The sequence below is a fragment of the Barbus barbus genome, assembly GCF_936440315.1.
Source record: "Barbus barbus genome assembly, chromosome: 49".
Classification (NCBI taxonomy): Eukaryota; Metazoa; Chordata; class Actinopteri; order Cypriniformes; family Cyprinidae; genus Barbus; species Barbus barbus.
This window is the reverse complement of record NC_136727.1, coordinates 16,334,613-16,349,461: the sequence shown is the minus strand read 5'-3', so window position 1 is coordinate 16,349,461 and position 14,849 is coordinate 16,334,613. Positions and strand designations below refer to the sequence as shown.

Genomic DNA, 14,849 nt, shown 5'->3' with positions numbered 1-14,849 from the left:
AGGACATGAGGATGTCCTCAAATCCAATGGGGAATAGATGTATGGACAGACGGGCAGGGTTTAACACGGGAACATGTCGTAAGTTGTAGTTGTGTTGTAAGTCACATTGTTTACATCTGAAGGGAATTTGATACTAACTGAGTTAGTAAAAGCTTACAGTGGGTCTGTATTTATAGGCAGTTAATGGCTCAAAACACTGGACTGTTTTTTGACACATAAACAATATATACTGTAGTGTTTACAGTCAGACGTGATAGAGACTATGATTTTTAAAGGCTTTTAGAATGACCTAATAAACAGCAAGGGACAAACAATTGCAGATACAAATTTTAAACTAAATCTGGCCAAACATACACTTCTTTAAAGTCCTAAAACAGTAACTATTCAACAAGGGTTTATAAATCCATTCATACAAAAGCATCCATTATTTGCCATTAGGATGAAAACCAGAAGTTGATAAATGACGCCTTTGGTTTTTCCATTCACTCTGTTACTCTGCTTCTGCTAATGTTGGCGACCCAGAACACAACTTACAACCAGGGCTTATGGGAAATTCGAATGACTAGCTGCCACTGACCCAAAGGAAAAAGAAGTCAGTTGAAATGGGGTCCATCCATGTCTTCCATCACCACAAAAAGCCTTTCTGGACAGTTTGAAAAAAGACAAATGAGAGAAGACAGGGAAATTGATGCATGTGGGAGATAAATGAGGAGGTATATTGATGTTAACACCTCTCCCACCCTCAAAGCGAGTCTCCTCTGGTGTCAGTTTCATGAATCGCAGCAAAGCAGTTATATATTTTTCCTTGACTGATGAGGTTTCTTGTATTTAGAGAAGAAATATTGGTCTTTAGTTAGTTTTTGAGTGAAGGCTCTAAAGTCGAAACAAAAGCCACAAAAAGAGTTTTGAATTTAATTCCAGTCTATTTTTACTCATAGGATATCAAAAGTTCATGCATGCCTTTTAATTTATAACCTACTTAAATGGCATTTATCTTCAAAAGTAGTGTGGTTTGCTTTGGGAACAGATCAACAGTGCATACTAGAGGTCTGCTGCCAGTTTTCTCCAGACCTGTTTATACAGAAGGAAAAATAATGACAAGAAGAACATTCGCACCTTGAACGTTCCTTGTGATCATCCTGAACAAACAGCTGGAAAACGGCTTGGCAACGAGACTTCAATGCATCCAGGCATTGATAAAGAGTAAGAGGATGTAGCCACCTGATACAAAAACAAAACAAACTTGGCTGTCATTCTCACAGTGTACTTTCAATTTGCCATTGACTTATATTACTTAAATTATAATTGAGACATTATTTGGCACGTTTCAGGTTTCTAATGAACCTGTCCTAAGACATTTTGAAAGGGTCACTTTGGCCTTCACAACTGTCTCTTAACAGTAATAATAGTCAGTAGAGATATTTTATACAGCTCTTGGGGAACTCTTAATGTTTTATTAGTTGTCATTAAGCACTCGCCCGCAGCCTTTGCTTCGCCAATTCTGTTTTATTGCACGTCATTTTGACAAATCCAAAACAGATTTTTTTTCAATCCAGTTTCGTTCTTGTTCAGACACTATGTCAGCGTTGTGCTGCTATTACCACAAGATAAATAATTTGATTGCGCTAAAGACTTCAGAAAACTGATAATCTAATATCCAGCGATTCTAATGGTATTACAGTTGTATCGGTTGTTTATAATAAGGGTTGCAAATCTTGTCCTGTAGTATTGATTTCCATCAGTAATTCAGTTTTCAGTCAAAGCCTGATCTTTATCTAGGAAACTGATTCTTAATGTTCTTTTCAGCAGAACTGTTGACTGCAGTTTTACTAATGGGTCACTTAAAGTTCATGAAATTTTCTTGACCCTCTTGATTCTCAATCAAACTTTTTCCTTTATCCTCTTAATTGAACATGGGAAGAGGCCTCTTATATCTAAATATCTTGCTAAGCGAGTTCTACATCACATTTACTCACTGTTGCATTAGCTTAACTTATATTCTCCACAAAAGTATCAAGAAATCAAGACAGTACAAATCAAATCTCACTGCACTTAGTGTACAAACAAATCTTCTGTACCCACACATTAGTATAAGAAACATTGTAGCTAGTTCCAGAATTTTGGTAAAATTGCAAAAACTACGATCTGAACGATAGGGTTGGTGTGTGTAATTCAGATTTGTGGAGAAAGATGAATGTCTGTTCCAAACCATAGTGAAGCCAGCTTCCTCTCAACCACAGACTCCAGATGTTATGTGCAAGATGTTCAGAATGAGTTACAGGTCAAGGACAGTTCAGTTTCTGAAGCACTGTTTTAAAACCTACTGCTAACATAGACAGTTGCCTTCTAAGGTGCCATTCACATGCACTCTGGTGTTCCAAAACAGCTCAATGGAGTGCAACAAAATGGAACAGAATTCAGGAATCTAAACAATTTTGTGACGCTATAGATGCTAAAGCATTGTAACTGAAAATGTATCTAAATGACTGATTTGAAACACTCTTCATAGGTAACAAATCTGGGTGGCATTCAAATAGCACTTGACTCACAGAGTTTGATGTTCGCATTTTGCTAAGTTAACAATAATAAAACGCACAATCACATGACAGACTATTAGTAAAATAAAAGTGAATGTCCAAATTTGTCCATTTTTAATTTATTTTCATAAAAGATTACTGAAAAATATAGCTGACACTGTTTTTCCTCACAAGTTGTTGATTCGAAACACACTTCATAGGCAGCAACTCTGTGTGATGTGCTTGACTCACTATTGATTTTAATTGAGTTTGACATTAGTATGTTGCTAAGCTAAGAGTGCTAAACACAAATACATTACATATTGTAAAATAAAAGTGGCAAATTATTCCATTTTAATTAGATTTAACTTTTTTAATCAAAAGTTATCATAATTAAGTAAAAATATATTTATAGGAGAAATTTTTCATAACGCTACTTGCTAAATGCTATGTTCCTCACTAATTTGAAGCATGCTTCATAGGCAACATGTTGCTAAGCTAACAATGCAAAACATACATAATATACACAAATATCATAAAATAAGTGGTAATCACACCATTTTAAAAAAAATGTCAAATTTAAACATTCACAGCTGATTGTAAGAGTTTAACGGAAATATGTTGCTAAGCTAACAATGCAACCATACAAATATTGGGTAAAAGAGATCGTTTTAATTGTTTTTATCAATGCTTTGCATTAACGACTTGTCTTTTGACTCGCCTGCCATCTTGGATTCAATATTTCGCTGACCTTGTTGCACTGCATTCTGGGATTGTGTCCTTCACAATGAATTTGTGCAAAGCTGCCTTTGAATCTGAATCACTTTGAATACCAAAAGATAGAGAGCTGCATAATGTTGCTGCCTACATTCTGAAACATCCTTCATGCCACCTTAAAATACTTCATAGCTAGGGAGCTCACTAGGTTTAGTAACATTAAATAATATTTAATAATAAATGATATTTTCTACACCACAAGTTCTTTACGTTGTCATCATTATTCCCTGGCCATGCTTCATTTAGTTTATATGGAACAATTCCTGAGTCTTGGGTCATTACAGAAGTGCCAAAAGAAATCAAAACAATAGCAGAAAGCCAAAACAGTAACAGGAATAAATAAGCAGCTATATTCTCCTCACCACATAGGATATACAAGGCCTCCGAGAGGAAACACAGTCAAATTTATTAGCTTGTATACGTCACTCTTCAGGGGACTACCTGAAAAAGTTGGCACTGATAACCGTACAGTAGGCCAACAGAAGGAAGCCTGCGTGTTTCTGCGACAGATTGATGTTGTTTTGCGTAGACATGCATCTCTTGCGTTAGTAGATGGAAAAGATAGTGTCCAGATCCGTGTTGATTTTGATTCTTCCCAGTGCAAGTGGTCAGACACAGATGCAATGGCAGGGAGATGTTGAGCTCCGACCTTTGGCATTCCAGTGACTTTCCCATCACTCAAGCCCTAGACCCAATCAAAGGCCACCAGCACTTGATGAAATCCAAGATAACGAGGGAAACGGACTCCCCGCTGCTTGAAGAGTGACAGAATCGGTCAGTGACCTTAAAACTCCTCAATAGAGTCCCTTCTCCGGCTAATCAGCCGTCTAATATTATGAGACCACTGTTTCAAATGTTCATACTGATGTGGAAATTGAATAGACTGATTAATAGTATTAAAGCACACAATCACCACTAAGCCGATCGTTCTTAAAGGGGGCATAACACACACAGTATCACCCAATCTCATGTTAATCTTGAGTACCTAAAGAGTAGTGTTGCATCCTTCATATCTCCAAAAGTCTTTAGTTTTATCATATTTATAAAAGAAAGATACAACTTTACGATTCTCTCCAAAAAAAGCCGAGCTCCTGGAGGCGCGCCGTGGGCGGAGCTAAAGAGTGACGAGCACTTGCGCGCCGATCCTCAACAAAACAGAGACATTTGATGCCGTTTCACTTACCATCTGCAGTTCTGAATCATGACCTGGATCTTTTATAGCTGGGACCGTTCCGTCTTTCAGTATCAAACGATGTGCAAATCCAGCGTTGAACTGGGCCTTGTTTATAAAACGTTCGTCGTTGCTGCACCGAAAAACAAACTGCATCAACCGTTACGTAACGCTGGGTTCTTCGGGAAGCTGAACAAGATTATCTTTCCCTTACAACCAAAAACACTTCTTTAGAGACCCGAGTGAGTCCCGTGCAGTACAGCCAAATGAAGCGCGTTGATGGGCACGCTCTTGCTCTTGTTCTCGCTCTGGTCGATGTGTGCACGGGCGCGATCTTCTGGGAGAAATGCCCATATAAGGAGTTCTACACTCGTTTACGTCATGATGAGCCACAATCGAAAAAAAATCTCCCAAACTTGTACGAACCCGGAAGTAAGATTTTTGGCTCAAAAATACCCAAATTTTTTGAAACTTTGTCCATGTTTAGCATGAGAATCCAACTCTTTAACAGTGTAAACAACTCTGAATGCATGAAACAGCATTGTATTCCCCTTTTAAAGGGACAGTTCACCTAAAAATTACAATTCTGCTATTATTTATTTACAGGTTATTCACATGTATTTCTAAGCCTATATGACTGATTATAACAGACACACTCCAAAAGGAAAGAAAGAAGAAGCCTTAAAAAACAGTCTGCTAGAGTTACATTGTTAAAAGTTTTTTTTTTTGCATAATAAATACATATATTTACAATGTTGCAGAAAAATTGTTAGGATGTTGCTTGCATATTCTTACGTTTTATGTACCTCATTACAATGCACAATATTTGGCATCCCTGAATTTTTTTTTGCAACGTGTTTGTGTGTGTGTGCATTTCAACCCTGTTACTAATAATCAGTTATAAAATATAAGTTTTGTTGTTTTTTTTTTGTTGTTGCTTTCTTGCCCAACACTGCATAAATAATTTTTTTAATGAATACTGAAATATGAAATGATAAAAAAAATTAAAATGAAATGATACGCTAAATATGAAACTAAAACCACCAGTTGTCGATTCGTTCAACTGGCTGAATCGTTCACAAACAGGCAAGCGAGGCTTTGTTTGGAGCCATTTTCGTTTGTGAAATCGAGCAAAACCAGGCGATATTATGTCTAAAATTTAACACAAAGTTAACTTATTGTTTATTGAACTGTTGCATAAAATCAATATCACAACAAGTCATCATCCTACATCATGTTCGTCAGCAATTGTATGCAATGTTAGATTTTAAAGACAAATCGTATTAATAAATATTTATTATTAAAGTTTCTTTACAGTTTTAGGGTTTCAGTCTTCTATTAGAGCCACACTTCCTAATTTCTCAGAACTGACTGTTTTGAGAAGTTTCACCCTTCACTGGCCATTTTCATTGCCCTCTGACCTTCTGCGAAAGGCAGGAGATTATTACAGGTGTTTGGCAGAGTCCCGGCGAACGTCTGTGTTTGATGTGCTCATGGAACACGAGCAAATGTTCGCAATAGACTTGCGTCAGACACAAGGCCGAGCGTTTGAGTTTTACGATCTCTGAAGACTGTGAACTCGCCAGCACCCCATTCCAGAATACTAGAAGCAAAACAACTCTGGTCTTGATTATCAGGATTTTGCTTTTATTGATATTGGGTAATAAAGACACTTTTACTTTAAACTCAAAGAGCTCAAAGCCAAACAGAACTCTGTGTGGCCTAATTCCATTTCCAAGCCTAATTCACACGTTTCGTTACGTGAAGAGGAATGGTAATCAAGACAGCTCACCTTTAACCCCTTAAATCTGTAAGGTCTCGGCAACTTGGCCTTTGAAACGCTTAACTGAGACCAAACAAAAGATACACTGCCTGGTGCATCAATGTCACATAGCTGATGTAAAGACGAACAGTGTCTGACAGTCTACAAATTAGAGGCTATAACTCCTGTTACCCTGTAAATAAATAAATATTCTGGCACCAGGGAAGGACATAATTTAGACCTTTTGTACAGCATGGCATGAAGACAAGCAAATAATCATTTAATTCTTTCAGTTTTTACACAATTGAAGTGTTAACTGTATTCATTGGGCTCAATTGTTCAACCCTGTGATCCAAGTAATCGCAAGAAAAATTCACAGAATTTAGTTTTTTATTTTATGGGTTATGAAAGTTTTATGTGACTACAAACCTATATTTTGTCCTAAACTAGCTATCCTCTGCAAAGCAGCATTGTAATTGTTAACTAAACAATAAAAAAACAAAAAACAACAACATAAAACTATAATTGGTAATTGAATTAAAGCTGAAACACACCGTGAATATTAGATGAAAAACTTAAAAACGTAAAGGAAAAACTCAAATGAAAACTCAAGTAAATATACAATTAAAGCTAAATAGAAATATCACAAAATAAAAACTAATGAAAATGACAAATTTAATAGTAAAAATAAGTAAATTACGAAAATCTAAATTAATATGTAAACGGAAAATATTAAATTAAAAGCTTATTAATTTATTTATTTCCAAAGACAAAGTAACAAAAAGCAAAAAAATAAGGTTTTCAAAATACATTTAGACATGTCCTGAATATTAGTAACAGGGTTGAAATACTGCAAATATATTTCAGAAAATAAATAGTAAATAAACCATATACACTATATACCAATTTAAACTTGTATATAATTTATATATATATATATATATACACACACACACACACACACAGTATATATACATTTTCATATAAATATAAACAGTTTGTCTCCTGTTGTGGACGAACAGCTCTCTGAAGGTTAAGCTCCTAATGTTCACTGACCTTTTGTTGATGAAGGAATCAAGCTGACTTTAAGCTCTATTTTGGCTTCTTGTCATGGAAAGTGACATTTCGCCACTAGTGGATCCCAAGATGTCCAAACATGATGTTCTGAATAATAAAATAAATATCTGAAATAGCTGCCAGCAAGCTAAACACATTAATGGATCAAACAAACAATATTTTGTACTTCATCAGCATCTACAGGTCCTTCTCAAAAAATTAGCATATTGTGATAAAGTTCACTATTTTCTGTAATGTACTGATAAACATTAGACTTTCATATATTTTAGATACATTACAACACAACTGAAGTAGTTCAAGCCTTTTATTGTTTTAATATTGATGATTTTGGCATACAGCTCATGAAAACCCAAAATTCCTATCTCAAAAAATTAGCATATTTCATCCGACCAATAAAAGAAAAGTGTTTTTAATACAAAAAAAGTCAACCTTCAAATAATTATGTTCACTTATGCACTCAATACTTGGTCGGGAATCCTTTTGCAGAAATGACTGCTTCAATGCGGCGTGGCATGGAGGCAATCAGCCTGTGGCACTGCTGAGGTGTTATGGAGGCCCAGGATGCTTCGATAGCGGCCTTAAGCTCATCCAGAGTGTTGGGTCTTGGGACTTTCTCTTCACAATATCCCACAGATTCTCTATGGGGTTCAGGTCAGGAGAGTTGGCAGGCCAATTGAGCACAGTAATACCATGGTCAGTAAACCATTTACCAGTGGTTTTGGCACTGTGAGCAGGTGCCAGGTCGTGCTGAAAAATGAAATCTTCATCTCCATAAAGCTTTTCAGCAGATGGAAGCATGAAGTGCTCCAAAATCTCCTGATAGCTAGCTGCATTGACCCTGCCCTTGATAAAACACAGTGGACCAACACCAGCATCACTGACTGTGGGTACTTGACACTGGACTTCAGGCATTTTGGCATTTCCCTCTCCCCAGTCTTCCTCCAGACTCTGGCACCTTGATTTCCGAATGATATGCAAAATTTGCTTTCATCCGAAAAAAGTACTTTGGACCACTGAGCAACAGTCCAGTGCTGCTTCTCTGTAGCCCAGGTCAGGCGCTTCTGCCGCTGTTTCTGGTTCAAAAGTGGCTTGACCTGGGGAATGCGGCACCTGTAGCCCATTTCCTGCACACGCCTGTACACGGTGGCTCTGGATGTTTCTACTCCAGACTCAGTCCACTGCTTCCGCAGGTCCCCCAAGGTCTGGAATCGGTCCTTCTCCACAATCTTCCTCAGGGTCCGGTCACCTCTTCTCGTTGTGCTGCGTTTTCTGCCACACTTTTTCCTTCCCACAGACTTCCCACTGAGGTGCCTTGATACAGCACTCTGGGAACAGCCTATTCGTTCAGAAATTTCTTTCTGTGTCTTACCCTCTTGCTTGAGGGTGTCAATGATGGCCTTCTGGACAGCAGTCAGGTCGGCAGTCTTACCCATGATTGCGGTTTTGAGTAATGAACCAGGCTGGGAGTTTTTAAAAGCCTCAGGAATCTTTTGCAGGTGTTTAGAGTTAATTAGTTGATTCAGATGATTAGGTTAATAGCTCGTTTAGAGAACCTTTTCATGATATGCTAATTTTTTGAGATAGGAATTTTGGGTTTTCATGAGCTGTATGCCAAAATCATCAATATTAAAACAATAAAAGGCTTGAACTACTTCAGTTGTGTTGTAATGAATCTAAAATATATGAAAGTCTAATGTTTATCAGTACATTACAGAAAATAATGAACTTTATCACAATATGCTAATTTTTTGAGAAGGACCTGTACTTGTGTAATACGCCTGGAAACGGTTGCCAAATATCATGAAAATAAACAACTCAGTAACTCATTAAACACTCGACATTAAGTAATAATCAAGTTGCGTTATTGTTTGCAATGGATGAGTGCAAACATTTATGAATGGATCATTCCATAGCGCTCGAGTCCAGCTGTATCATGTCGACCAGATGTGTGTGTCAGTCTTGATAATCGTTGAAGATCTCAAGGCTGAACGCTGTACCCCCTCAGTCTTACAACCCTAATCATTTCATCACATACAGGCCAGTGGAGTCAATTAGCATGCTAGTTTAGTTGCTAAGTAGCATGCAATGAATGTATTTCAGTCGTATGTTCAGTTATGACTTATAACTGTTCCAAACCATCATATAATGAACAAATGTCAGTGCTTAGATGTTTTATGGATGGGATGCTTTAATGGAAACCATTTCCTCTTGGATTCTGGCTAGACCTCAATGTGAACCTGTACTTTGGTCCAGCACCTTAAAAGCCTGAGAAAGTCTGTCCATCAGGCTGATAGAAGGACTCTATGGACCGGGTGGAGTCACATCCAGATGCGCCTCAGTGTGATATATGGAAAAGAGACTTTTGTGGCCATGCTTGTTTTGTAGACTTTGGTAATGAGAATGTGTGTGTGTTTAGGAAGTGGGTGGGAAAGGGGGATTTTTCTTCATTTATCAGACATGCGTATTAAACAACGGTGTGGAAAATGTTCCCGATCCAGCTCATGACACATGATCAACACATGCTAGACTCTCTATGACCATGATTTCATCGGAAGGTTGTTTCTTTTGTCGACAATAAAATAAAGATGTCGAGTGTGATCATGTGACGCAAGCGGTGTTTTCACGCTATATGTGAACGCTCTGAACAAACAAAACACAGACTATCACTGGAGAGGAACAGATTAGCTTATTATGGATTTAATGGGTTTTTTATTTATATATATATATATATATATATATATAAATTAAACCTTACAGACTCAAAGCTTTTTTTCAGCTTTAATAAGAAAAATAAAGATCAAAGTTTTAATTCTGTGTCAAAGTAAAAAAAATAAAAATAAATAAATAAAATAAAAATCACAACATGAATATATTACCATTTGTATAATTTAATATTCAGTGTATTTGTTTTTTATTATTATTCTTAAAAAAATATTTCTAAATAAAAAGTACATACAAATTCTAAAAAAAAAAAAAAAATTAATAATTTCTACATAGTATGTATGGATGTAGTACATAAGATAACCAACTAAATAAATATGAAGAATAATATCTAACAATTTAAAAAGGAGCCAAACAAATAAATAACCCCATGCAAATACATATTACTACTGCAATTAAATATTCAATTTCATATTTATTTTGTACTTTTAAAAAAAGCAAAATAATTTATAAATAAAACATACATAAGAATGACTAACTAAAATATTAAGAATAATTTCTAACTATTTAAACAAGGAGACAAATAAACAGTCTAAATACATTTAAAAATAAATAAAAAATATCACTAAATGAACTGAGAAAGGAATAAAGAAAGAAAGAAAGAATGAAAGAAAGAAAGAAAGAAAGAAAGAAAGAGACACATATTAATAATGCTTTATTATTCCATTTATATTTCCTTTTTTACAAATGAATAAAATAAGGATAAATCAATACATGAATCAATCAATAAATAAATAAAGACCAATTTCTAAAATGATAAATGTGTAATTGAATGAATGAATAGCAATTCCTAAAGAATCATCTCTAAATACATTGAAAAAGATAAAGATCTTTTTATAGTTAATGTAATATTCAATGATCCAAGTTTCAAAAAGTAATACAAACTTGGAAAGTGGAGACTTGTTCAGCACTGAAACTGATCAACATGAGATCTTAAAAAAAATTTAAAATGAAGTAAAAGTATGGGTCGCCTGTGTTTGAACTCTCAATATGAAATGGTGCCAAATTCTCCAGAGCTGACGAAGAGCCGCTGCCTTCCGGAAACATTATAACATGGCGCTGGAAGCTGCAGTGGAAAGGATTCCAGCAGGTGCTGTGACTTGTATGTTGGCCTCTGTGCTAAATGGCTTTCATGATGGATAGCATCAACATGCCCAATTATGAGATTTATTTTTGTTGTCGGTGAGAAATCACCTTGTGTCATCTAAGAATTCCTTTAATGGTGAGCCATGCAATGTGCAGCTTTAATGCAGGATGAAAACTAAAAAACTGCAGCAGGAAGAGATGTGGAATATAATCCAGGAAGCATTCATTTTGATCATACGGGTTTCAGTAATTAACTCTATGTATTTTAGTGTACCACAATCCTGTTTATAATGGCAGCGTGTAACCATGTTTTTCACATAAATGGCCTTTATTTTTATTTTTTAAAGTTACAGCCTCATTATCAAGCGCTGGAATTTCCTCACACGGGTTGCAATGCAAATGTTTGTCATAAAGTTAACATGGCCTCTTCATAACACACTCAGACTTTGCTATCTCTGAGTATAATTTTGTATATAAGCATATAATAAAGGTCATGAGCAAACCATAAACGGTATAGAAGGCTTGTTCATCTGGTCTTTAATAATGTTTCAAAATGTTAGCAAAAAACATTACTAATTTACGCTGATCATGGAACTTTTTTTTTTTTCTAGAACATTTAAGTTGGATGTTCGTTTAATATTATTTTTAAATGTTACTACTTGTTTCAGAACATTCAGAGAACATTCAAATGGAACATTCCCATAATGTTTGCCAAATGATCAAATGGAATGTTTGCACAACCAAGACATTTATTTTAATATTTAAAAAACTGCATGTTTTAAATAGTCAGAAAACATTCATAACTTAATGTAATAAAATTTGTATAACTTAATGCTAACATTAGCAAAACGTTCTTCTCAGAGCTTAGTTTTGTTAGCTGGGATATAAGGCAATGTGAAATTAATATAAGAAAACTAAAATTATGGTCAACATTTTTGAAGCATTTGTTTATTTTATAATTCATAGAGAATTCATTCATGTTGCAAAATAGCACTTAGTTTATTAAATCAAATTTATCATTGGAAATTAAAGCCAGGACAAAGGCTGGGTTAAGTTACAAACAAATGGAATTATACATCTGATTAAAATTACATTCAAATTAATAATTGAATAATAAATGTACATAGTTAAAATCATTATTTAATTGTATTCATGTTTAAAATAAAACATACAATAACTAAATACAATTAAAAAATATTTTTTATAAATGTTGTAATTTAAAATAAAAATACAAATACATTTTATTTGTAAAATAGTAATAAAGTAATAAATAAAAATGTTATGCATTCTTTTAAAAATATTTAAAATATAACAGTGGCTGAAATCTATTGAAACCTGTTTTCACCCCTGGAATTCTAGCATTATGATTGGTCAGATCGCCTGCCAATCAAGCTCTTTGAGTCAATTGTGACATAAACTCGTAATTGCGAGTTATAAAGTAAAAATTGCGAGATATAAACTCAATTCTAAGAAATTAAGTACCAATTGTGAGACATTATTTGCAGTTCTGCCTTTTTTTCTAAGAATTGAGAGTTTAAATCTCAAGTTTTTTCACGCAACTGCGACTTTATATCACGCAATTCTAACAAATTAAATCAGAATTAGGAGATGTAATTAGAAGTTCTGACTTTTTTCTTAGAATTGGGTGATATAAACTTGCAGTTACGAGTTATAAAAATTTGCATGATATAAATTCTCAGAATGATATAAAATTATATGGTATAAAATGCATGATATAAAAAACTGGGATATTTAAAAAAAAGTCAGAATTGCGAATTTATATCGCAATTTTGACTTTATAACTCGCAGTTGCGACTTTATATCATGCATCTCTGAGAAAAAAGTCAGAATTACGAGTTTGTATTATGCAATTCTAAGAAAAAAGTAATTACCCTTTTTTTTTTTATTCAGTGGCAGAAACCGGCTTCTATAGAAATCAAATGTTGCTGGAGATAAATGTAAAAATATGAAAACTTTACAGCATACTATTACTTAATGCCATGTTTAAAAAAAGACAAGAAAAGAAAAAGAACAGAAAGCAACATCCAGATGCATCATTTAACCTTCACCTTGACATGACCCAGCCAGAGAGACCATGAAGCCAAAAATGCCGTCTCTAGACCTTGAGCTATTTCCTGTGCAACATCTCGACTCCCTTTCATCGATATCAAGGCAGAGTGTGCGGCTAAGAAAACACCTGTCAAAGTTTATTACCGCAATCCTCCCCTCACCACAACATGCCTGACACCTCCATGAGCCGGACGTTCTGCTAGTCAAACCGCTTGTCGACTTGTAATCATGCACACTTATGCCGAATATGTGGGCCCCTTGTCCCACTGGAATTGTGGGTGGCAGGAGTGCAGCTGTCAAGGAGCGTGTTGAGGGTTAATTGGCCTTAATTAGGAGAGTTGTTTTTGCCTGTTTAAGCACCAGCGAGGGGGGGTTGCGGAGATGTGGACGTGTCTGAATGTGTTTATATGAGAAATGCATCATGTTTAATTGTGTGCGAATGCCGCTGTAGGGGAATGCAGATATTTGATTGGCATATTTATTTTACATATCTATCAAAGATCAGAACCACCTGGCAAGGACCTCGATCTAACAAGCTTCAAACTGCAGCACAATCCTTTCAAAATAGGTCTATGCAGTAAAACACATTCTTAAAAATATATGCTCTTTATTGCCACTGATGGTTCCATGAAGAACCTTTAACATCCATTACACAAAAGGTTCTTTATAGTGGAAAAATGTTTCCTGAGGTTATTGAAAATGTTCTTCACACTAACACAAATGGTTCTTTAAAGAATTGTTCACCTGGAAGTTTTAAAAGAACCTTTTTCCACTATAAAGAACCTTGAAAGGTTCCATGAATGTTAAAGGTTCTTCATGGAACCATGGATGTCAATAAATAAGCTTTATTTTTTAAGAGTGTATAAAGAATCTTTTGTGGAATGGATTTTTAAGTTTATTCATATGCAATATAAAGACCAATAAAGAACCTGTATCTTTAAAACTCCATGAAGACTCCATTGATTCCATGAAGGATCTTTAACACCCATGGAACCTTTTCATTGCAAAAGGTTTTTATAGTGGAAAAAGTTTCTTAGAATATTAAAATGTTATTTACACTGAGGGAAAAATGGTTCTTTGAGGAACTATTCACTGAAAAGTTCTTTGGAGAACCTAAAATGGTTCTTCTAGCATCATAGATTTCCAGTGTCACTCTTAAAAATAAAGGTTCCAAAAACGTGTTTTCACAATGATGCTATAGAACAACTATTTTGAGTTCCCAAAAGAATCTTTCAGTGATTTAAAAAAAAAAAATTAATATGAAGAATATTTGAATAATTTAAAGAACCTTTTTCTACTAGAAAGGACCCATGCATATAAAGATTCCATGAATGTTAAAGGTTCTTCGTGGAACCATGGATGTCAATAAAAAAGCTTTATTTTTAAGATTGTATAAATAATCTAATTGAAAGGTTCTGTGGATATTTAAGGTCATTCATGGAACCATCAATGCCAGTAAAGAACTTTTAGTTTTAAGAGTGTGGTTCCGTGAAGAACCTTTAACACCCATGGAACCTTTTCATTGCAAATTGCTCTTATAGTGGAAAAAGGTTCTTAGATTATTAAAATGTTCTTCACACTAAGGGACAAAAAAATTATTTGAGGAACTATTTACTGAAAGGTTCTTTGAAGAACCCAAAATTGTTCTTCTACGCTCTTAAAAATAAAG

At 34.9% G+C, this 14,849-nt stretch overlaps 1 protein-coding gene across 2 annotated transcripts in view; it reads left to right on the top strand.

Moving 5' to 3' along the window:
* LOC306867624 (semaphorin-3D-like) overlaps positions 1 to 14,849 on the top strand; it is a 59,959-nt gene that overhangs the window by 31,701 nt on the left and 13,409 nt on the right. The window lies entirely within an intron of this gene.